The 9,037-nt window shown below is 52.3% G+C and overlaps 1 pseudogene across 1 annotated transcript; it reads left to right on the top strand.

Moving 5' to 3' along the window:
* Positions 1 to 375: 375 nt before the first annotated feature.
* On the top strand, positions 376 to 8,802 carry LOC309610341 (developmental pluripotency-associated protein 2 pseudogene; annotated as a pseudogene). Its single transcript, XR_014249882.1, has 2 exons — positions 376 to 4,897; positions 7,084 to 8,802. The product of XR_014249882.1 is annotated as a developmental pluripotency-associated protein 2 pseudogene (transcript).
* The last annotated feature ends 235 nt before the right edge of the window (positions 8,803 to 9,037 follow it).

The raw sequence follows: 9,037 nt of genomic DNA on the forward strand, positions 1-9,037 counted from the left end.
GGGAACAGGACTGATGGTGGTTTAAAGGGCAGGGGGTTTCCTTTTGGTGTGTTAAAAATGTTTTGGAACCAAATAGAGGTGGTGTTTGCACAACACTGTGAATGTACTAAATGCCACTGAGTTGTTCACTTTATAGTGGTTAATTTTATGTTATGTGAATCCCACCTCAATAAAATTCTTTTTAAAACCCCCAGAAAAATGGCATACCCAAATTACAAGAAGAATTTCTTTGAAGAGGCATTAGATGAAGAAAATGTGACTCTTACATTGGTTCCAGTTAATGAGGGAATTGTTGAAGACCGTCAAAGGGAACCAGGTGTTTCTTCAACTTCAGAAGTCAACGTGGAGGGACTTCCCTGGTGGTCCAGTGGGTAAGACTCCCTGCTCCCAATGCAGGGGGCCCAGGTTCGATCCCTGGTCAGGGAACTAGATCCCGCATGCATGCCGCAACTAAGAAGAAGTCTGCGTGCCGCAACTAAATGATCCCGCATGCCACAACAAAGATCCTGTGTGCCACAACTAAGACCCGGCACAGCCAAAATAAATAAATAAATAAATAAATAAAAATATAAAAAAAGAAGTCAATGTGGAGCCACTGAATACAAATGATCAAGCTCATCCTCCTCAAACAAACGAAGAGTTCAAGGCTTGCCCCAAATCTAGTTGTAGTAAACCAGCTTAACCCTTGCCGACCATGATGCCTCCAGTTAATAAAGCGAGTTGGGACACCTTATGGAACTGTACCGATGGCCAGAAAATAGGGGTTTATCTGAGACTCCTGAAAAAGATCAGTATATTCCTCAATCATCACAGGAGTCCAGATTGCAGTCGCGTTCAAGGAAACGCAAGATGGTGACCAATAGAACAAGTGTTCGGGAAAGTAGGACGAGTGAGAGCAGGAAAGGCCTATCGTGGTTGGAGTGATAACTTCAGCTCAGGAAGCCATGCTGGCAGCATGGTCAAGAATTGCTGCAAGAACGTTCAACCTGAGGCTGTGAATTCACAGCCCCTTCCCACCTCTGTTGAGTCCTTTCTGCCGCAAGCCTCAGTTGTCCAGTGGTGTGTGGTCCCTGGCAGACCGCTCTTGGCAGACACAGAAGGTTGGGTTCGCCTGCAGTTCCATGCAGGTCAGGCCTGGGTGCCTGACACTCGCCGGAGGGTGGTCTCTCTCTTTATGTTACCTGCCTGCGCTTTCCCAGCCCCAGACCTAGAAGATAATATGTTATACCCTGAATGTGCTAAGAGGAATAAGAAAATTATGAAAAGATAAATGGGGAAGAGGAAGAAACCTGGTTTGGACATACCAACATCATTGCTTTTAGATGGTCCATGTCGGGAATTCCCTGGTTGTCCAGTGGTTATGACTTGGTGCTTTCACTGAACGGCCATAAAAAATAAAGGAAGTTAAAGGAAAAAAGGAACATAGATGGTCCATGTCTTAATACAAAATAAAAGGTTACCAGAGGGGAAGGTGTGAGGGGTGGGTGAGATGGGCGAAGGGGCGTAATTGTATGGTAATAATGGTAACTAGACTTATTGTGGTCTATTATTTTGTAGTGTACACAAATATCGAATTACTATGTTGTACATCTGTAACATAATGTTATATACCAATTTTACCTCAATTAAAAAAATGTTTATTAAAAACAAACAAACGAACCCCAAACACAGTGGATGTCTACTCTCCAGGCATCCTGGGATGCTTCCTTATTTCACAGGGCCGCCTGGATGGCGTGACTCCTTTCCTTCCTTTTTTCCCTGTTCTTTCCCTTCTTAAACTTCAGAGGGTTTGGGACTTGCAGTGAATTTTAAGCCAGAGGTGATTCTGGGTGTGGCCACTGGCAGAGCCACTGCCCACTGCAGCGGCCCTGGAGACCTGGGTGGTTGGTCCAAAAGCTGAGCTCATGTCTTTTCATGAGACCTGGTAGAGAGGGCTCTAGTGAGATGCCAAGGACGTCTTGTTCACCAGCTGTACCTGTTTTCCTCCCGGCTTTGGGTGGTGGACGGGAGCTGTACTCCGTAGGGTACGAGGCTGCAGCTCCAATTGGCCGGGAAGACTTGGAATGCCGGATTTCCATCATCGTTTGGCACTGAGGATGCACAGATGACGCCACTATGAAAGGGCTGGTCTTGGGGAAAAGCTATTGGCGCTGGAATTGTAAAGGGGGAAGAGGGTTTTGGCTCATTCTCTGGGCCTTTCCAAATCCTCCATGCTGGGGTTTGGGCAGAGCCCAGAGCTGCCTTGGGGCTCTCCCAGAATGAGCTTGCATTAGCTCCTTCAGGAATGGGAGTTTGAATCCAAACACTCCTCCTTGGGTTGCTCGGCACCAGCTGGCGGTGGTGGGATGAGGCCCTCTGGTCCCTGGCAGGCCTGGCCCTCTGGGCTCATCTGGCACAGACACGGGGAGCGGTCCCTCTGGCTGAGCTGTGCTCCCTGCTCCTGCCTTGAGCTGTGATGGGCTGATCTTAACCCCAGGGTCTGATCTCAGTGATGCTTCGGGGATTCTCAGGACATGGTTTTGGACCCGCCTGCATCACCTGTACCCGGTCATCTGGGGTTTAGGGTCCTGTTTACAATGCAGATCCTGCTGACTGGGTCAGAACCTCTGAGAGGGATTTTACAAACTCCGTTCGGGGATTTGTTCACCAGCTGAAGTTAGAGAGTGACTGGAGGATGGGACGATGCTTTGCTCCCGAAAGCTGAGGATTTCCTACTTGTTTTACCTCCTGCCTGGACGTGCAGGGTAGGAATTCTTGCAGATGCTGGGCTCCGGCAGAAATATTACAGTGGGTCCTAGGGCCATTGGGCCTGAGTTTGAATCCTGACTCCGCTCCGTCACTTTCCAGCTGGGGCACTCCGGACCAACCACCTTGCTTCACTGGTCCCTGGTTTCCTCATCTCTAAAAAGGGGTCCCTCAGGAATTCCCTGGTGGTCCAGTGGTTAGGACTCTGTGTTCTCACTGCTGAGGGCCCGGGTTCGATCCCTGGTGGGGGAACTAATATTCCACAAGCCGCACGGTGTAGGCAAAAAGTAAAAAAATTAAAAAACTAAAAAGGGGGCTCTCGAAATTCATGTCCACCCAGGCCCTCCGAATATGACCTTATTTGGAACCAGGGTCCTTGCCTATGTCATTAGTTAAGGATCCCCAGATGACATCAGCCTGGATTTAGGCTGGACCCTAAGTCTGATGACTGGTGTCCTTGTAAGAAAAGGAGAGGAGGGGACTTCCCTGGTGGTGCAGTGGTTAAGAATCTGCCTGCCAATGCAGGGGACACGGGTTCGAGCCCTGGTCCGGGAAGATCCCACATGCTGTGGAGCAACTAAGCCTGTGTGCCACAACTACTGAGCCTGCGTGCCTCAACTACTGAAGCCCGTGCACCCTATAGCCCATGCTCCACAACAAGAGAAGCCACCGCCGTGAGAAGGCCGCGCACCGCAACGAAGAGTAGCCCCTGCTGGCAGCAACTAGAGAAAACCCGCGCGCAGCAACGAAGACCCAACACAGCTAAAAAATAAAATAAATTAATTAATTCATTAAAAAAAGAAAGAAAGAAAAGGAGAGGAGGACACACAGAGATATACACAGAGTGGAAAAGACCATGTGAAGACAAGGCAGAGAGGGGAGTGATGTGGCCATAACCAAGGAAGGCCTGGAGCCCCCAGAGCTGGAGGAAGCCAGAGAGGATTCTCCCCAACAGCCTTCAGAGGGAGCATGGCCTGCCAACACTTTGATTTCCAGCCTCCGGCCTCCTGAACTGTGAGAGAAAGAATTTCTGTTGTTTTAAGCCACCCCGTTTATGGTCATTTGTAATGGGCACCCTAGGAAACAAAAACACTCCCTCGAAGGACAGTCATCACCTAGAGCATTTGACACACAGCATACAGAAGGGGCTCAATAAACATCCACTGTTATCACTGTGTAGACGGAACAGCAGGAGAGCTCAATACATTTTCAGGGGGCAGCCTGTGGCTCTGGAGAGGACCAACCTGTCAAAAGGAGCATCCCCAGTGCGTCCGGGGCACCGGCCCTGCCGGTGCACTGCCTCACTCCACTCCCTCCTGGCTTCCAGAGGCTGGAGCCCTGGCAGGGAGCCGGGAGGGAACAGGAGCAAGGAGAGGGCTGGGAAGGGCGGCCCTGGCCCAGGGTGAGGAATGCACGCCGCTGTGAATCATGGCATGCAGGCCAATGGCTGCCTGCTGACATATCACACCCCAGGGGCAAGACAGTGGTGACCTAATGCTGGTGTCAAACACTCAGGGCCCCTCCCAGCACCGCCCCCATGCTTCAGCGTTGCCCAGAGGGAGCTATCCCTACCCCACCCCTGCCCAAGTTTGTGTGCTCTTCCCTCCCCTGCACACACAGCAGGACAAGCAGACCGCCTGAGCCAAGACTTCAGTGGAGGTTTATTATTTGGATGCTTCGGAATGGGCGAGGCGAACAGTTTCCACTTCCCCGAGGGCAGCCGCATCGTAAATCCTGGAATACGCACTGCACATCTGCCGCAGCTGGGGAGAGTGTGATGGGATGAGCTTCGCAGGGACTGTTCCCGGGGCTGGAGTCCCACTCTCTCCCGCCTCTGTCTATAAAAATAATGGCTTACAGATGGGGAAACTGAGGCCCAGAGCTGCTAAGGACCTGTTATACACCTCCAAATCAAAGAGCTTCTTGGCAACAGAGCTGGGATTGGAATGGAGAATTTATCTTGGGCAAAGTTCTGTGCTACTTCCTGGACCAGGGTCGTCATCTTCTCGGCCACTGCTGCAAATCTCGGCTCCCCTGCTCTTGGGTCCTGGAGGTGTACTCCCTCCCGCCCCACCCCCGCCCCGAAGGCAGGGCATTGTGGCTTCTGGGCTCTAGAAACAACTCTTATTTTCTTGGCCCTCACCTTCTGAAAGTGAGTATATCTTACCTTCAGCAGTGATTTTAGCTCCATGAATTTCCTCTGTGCCCACCCCACCTTCAGAGAGAAAGTTTTCCCGAGGCTCTGGATTGGGGTTCTTGGCCTCTGTATCACCACACGGCTGTGAGCAAGGATTTTAGGACAGTCTATCGAGACCGGGCATCTAGTATGGTGAAGGGTCCCTGAGTATCCGGGGCACACGCAGCCCCTAACCTGTGCTCCTTTCCCCAGGAGAGAGCTCCATGCTTCTCTGCTGGTGAGTCAAGTCCAAGTCGTCGCAAGGGCTTTGACAGGCATCTGGAACACCGGGCAGGGCCACTTAGAGCTCCCCAAGGCTTCTGCTTATTTATTTTACCATCATAACCTGAAGCCAATATTTAAGCATTACCAAGGCAACAGCCCAAATCTCCCAGCCCTTGGCCCCCGGCCAGTCCCACATGGAGGGGACAAGGGCAGGAGGGGAGCAAGGAAAATGAGTCAACCGTCCCCCCACCCCCCAACCACCTGGGAAAACAGTGACCCAAAAAACAGATCCCAGCTTCTCTTACAGGGTAACTGTTCTTTTTGGGGGGCCTACGACTCGGTGCTTTTCACACAACAGGAAGAGAATAGAGCAAGACTCTGCCCCAGTATTTTATTTTGTTTTCGTCACTATGGTTGGAAACGAGAGGTTTTTCCAACTTTTTATTGAAGCATAATGTGCATGAGGAAAGTGGACAAGTTATAACGGTACAATTTTTTTTTCCACAAAGTGAACTCTCCCTTTCACCAGCACCCCAACAAAAGCAGCCCTCCCAAAGGTCCCCTGTCCCCTCGTCACTATAACCCCAGGGTGACCATGATCCTAGCTGCTCACAGTTTTGCCTGTTTTTGTACTTCACATACAGGGAAGCGTACGCTATGTTCCATCTTGGGTTGAAGCCAACAGCATTTTTAGGTTCTAGGAGGTTCCCGTGGCCCTTCTCACCACCATTCCAGGGAGGAGAGAACGCAGAGGAGGAGAAGACACCTTCCCTGTCCCACAGGCCATGTGGGTGTCGCGACAGGGATGGAGAGCATGTAGAGAATGGGGTGGGCGTGGTCTGATATTAGAAAAAAACCACAGCATCCTTTTCCCTTGTGCTGTGGATCTCGAGTCTCCACCTGACGTGCATGATGGGAGAAAGGAGGGGGCCGCAGGGTCATAACAAAGCCTGTGGGTCTCCAGGGCCCCCATTCCCAGAAGTCCTCGTGTCTCGTGGCCGGACGCTGGGGGCACCCACATCTTCCTTACTGTCCGGTGAACCTCGCCACTGCAGGGCTGGCTCTGATCGCCCTTGTTTTTATGCCTGGTCAGGGCAGGGCAGGGATTACCCTAACCTGTGTGTCTCAGTGGGGTTGGCAGTCCTGGGCTCAGTACCCCTGTGTAGCCCCTGCTGCCGCAAGGATTTCACTCTCTGTCCCAGGGTTGAGGAGGGGCTTCTTTTTCTCTCTCTCTCTCTCTCTTATTCAGGGGGGTCGGCTTGCGGGATTTTAGTTCCGCGACCAGGGATTGAACCTGGGCCCCCTGCAGTGGAAGTGCGGAGGCCTAACCACTGGACCGCCAGGGAAGTCCTGAGGAGGGGGATTTTTTTCTTGGTGCTTCACATCCCTTGGGCCAGTGAGTATCTGCAGAGAAGGAGCAGTTTTCAACATTTCCAAGCCATCACAGACTGCTGCCTTTGTGAAATACAATAACCATGACATAGGTGAGAAAAAAAAATGGAAGAAATAAAAGCCATCCAAAATACAAGCTCCCACTTCTTTTCTTATTATTAGACTCAATGGTCACAAAATTGCATTTCACAAAATATAATAGGACAAACCTAACGAGGGGCAAAAGGCTTATAGAAATTTCTGAGCGCTGACTCTCGATTTCTATACTTATTCCGAGGGTTGTGGGCATGCTGTCTGTCCGCTGACCAACGCAGGTCTGTGGGCCACACTTGGAGCAGCCTTGCCTTAGACCGCCCTCTGCCCCGCCCTGGGCTGACCTTGAGTGGTCTCTGCTGTTTGCGTCTGCCTGGGGCCCCCTTCCCAGCTCCTTGCAGGCCCCGTCCTCTTCCTACTCCCGTGTATGTTGCTTTAGCGGAAGTAAAAGAGAGAGAAACCTCTGCCCACCTTGTAAGAGAGCCTAAGCACAGAAGCCTTGCTCTTTTCAGTTTCTTACAGATCCTTAGGAATTGCACCTTGCTTCTTTTGGCATCTCGTGGCTTCTCTGCCTTAGATGTGGGACAAGTTTCCTCTGGAGCTGGGTTGGAATATTACACTGCTGACATGAAGACGGTGCCGCACCCCGATCCTCCCTCTTCCCTGGGCTCCCCCCTCCCCCAACCCACTGTATCCTGGCAGCCCGGTGCCCCCCTCCGGGAGATGCTGAGGGCGTGGGAAGGGGGTTCCTGGAGGGGGTACGGGGCATCTCTGCCCCCTCCTTGCTTAAGAGTCTCTGTCCTGAGCTTCCCTGGTGGCGCAGTGGTTGAGAATCTGCCTGTCAATGCAGGGGACACGGGTTCGAGCCCTGGTCTGGGATGATCCCACGTGCCGCGGAGCAACTGGGCCCGTGAGACACAGTTACTGAGCCTGCGCGTCTGGAGCCTGTGCTCCGCAACAAGAGAGGCCGCGATAGTGAGAGGCCCGCGCACCGCGATGAAGAGTGGCCCCCGCTTGCCGCAACTAGAGAAAGCCCTCGCACAGAAACGAAGACCCAGCACAGCCATAAATAAATAAATAAATAAAAATTAAAAAAACAAAACAAAACAAAAAACATCCACATATAAGACCCAGCAGTTCAAACCTGAGTTGTTCAAGAGTCAGCTGTATTGTTAGCCCCATTTTGCAGATGATAAAAAAAAACAGTCCCCGTCCTGTGGTTCAATCCTGAGCCCGCACGTCCTTGGCTTTTCCTTGAGGGAAGGCTCTCAGGATCCAAGTGGGCTGGCAGCTTTATCCCGGCTGAGGTCACCAGCAGGGACGTAACCAGGCCCTCCGCCCCCTCCGTCCTTGGTATTCCCGCAGGAAATCCGTGGTCTCAGCTCCTTTCGCTCAGGGACGTCTCGGAGACCGCTCATCCTCCCTCACCGTTGCGGGAGGGACAGCTTCCCTGTGACCATCCACGGTGTGACCCGCCCCTCCAGAGGGCAGCCCACGTGACCTCTCTGGCTCTAAGAGCCCCCAGCCCCACCTGACCAGAGTGTCATGGGTACGTGTGGGATGGTCAGGGGGGAGCAGTGCGTTTTCCACCTGCGATTGGTTTCACTGGGGCTTCTTTTGGGACAGATGGGCTCAGTGAGGACCCCGTAAGCCCAGCCAGAGACACATGCAGAACCAGTGGCATTGGGATTTACGAGCTGTCACCGGTCCTGCTGTGTACAAGTCTTCCTGCCTTTCCCTTTCCTCTCCTCATTTTTCTGCTTTTTTTTTTCTTTTTAATAACCCTGGCTGCATATTTTCTCTAAACCAAACCATCTGTTTACTAGCTTTTCTAAGCAGTAATAAAGACAGCAGAGACCCGAGAGCCCCTTGGGTCCAGGAACCTTCTCTGGCTGTCCCCAGGTGGCCCAAGGAAGGAGTTAAGGGCCCCGGAGTGGGGCCTGGAGGTCATGTGTCCGGCAGGGTCCTTTCCTTTCTACCTGAAGTTGCCTGTGCAAAGCAGTGTCTCCTTGGAAAGGGGCCATGTCTGCCTCTCCACCGCCGCCTTTTGCAGTTGATCACAGGACAGTGGGGTCACCTGCCCGCGGCAAGCTGCCTGCTGGATGCGGAGCTGGCGCAGAGGACCTGGGCAGTGAGGCTGCTGGGCCATCCGGGCTTCCCGGGCGCCAAGTTCTCTCCGAGGGAATGTACTGAGTTAGGAGGACGGGTGAGCCCAGGAAAACATTTCGACAACAATGCCGAGCGCCTAGGTGACAGAGGGAAAAAAAAAAGAGCAGTCTGCTTGGGAACAGATCTCGGCCCTCACGTCCAAGGCCTTAGTAATTCAAGCAGCAGTGAGTGGCATAGTTACTTGGGAAAGTATGAAAAGTCAAATAACAATGTTCTCTTCGCAGCTTTCATCATCGGCTTGCTGGGTTCCCAGCGCAGTCAGCCACCTAATCATAAACAGGGGTGCGCTCTGCCATC

Source organism: Balaenoptera borealis (assembly GCF_965194805.1).
Source record: "Balaenoptera borealis genome assembly, chromosome: 1".
NCBI classification, from domain to species: domain Eukaryota; kingdom Metazoa; phylum Chordata; class Mammalia; order Artiodactyla; family Balaenopteridae; genus Balaenoptera; species Balaenoptera borealis.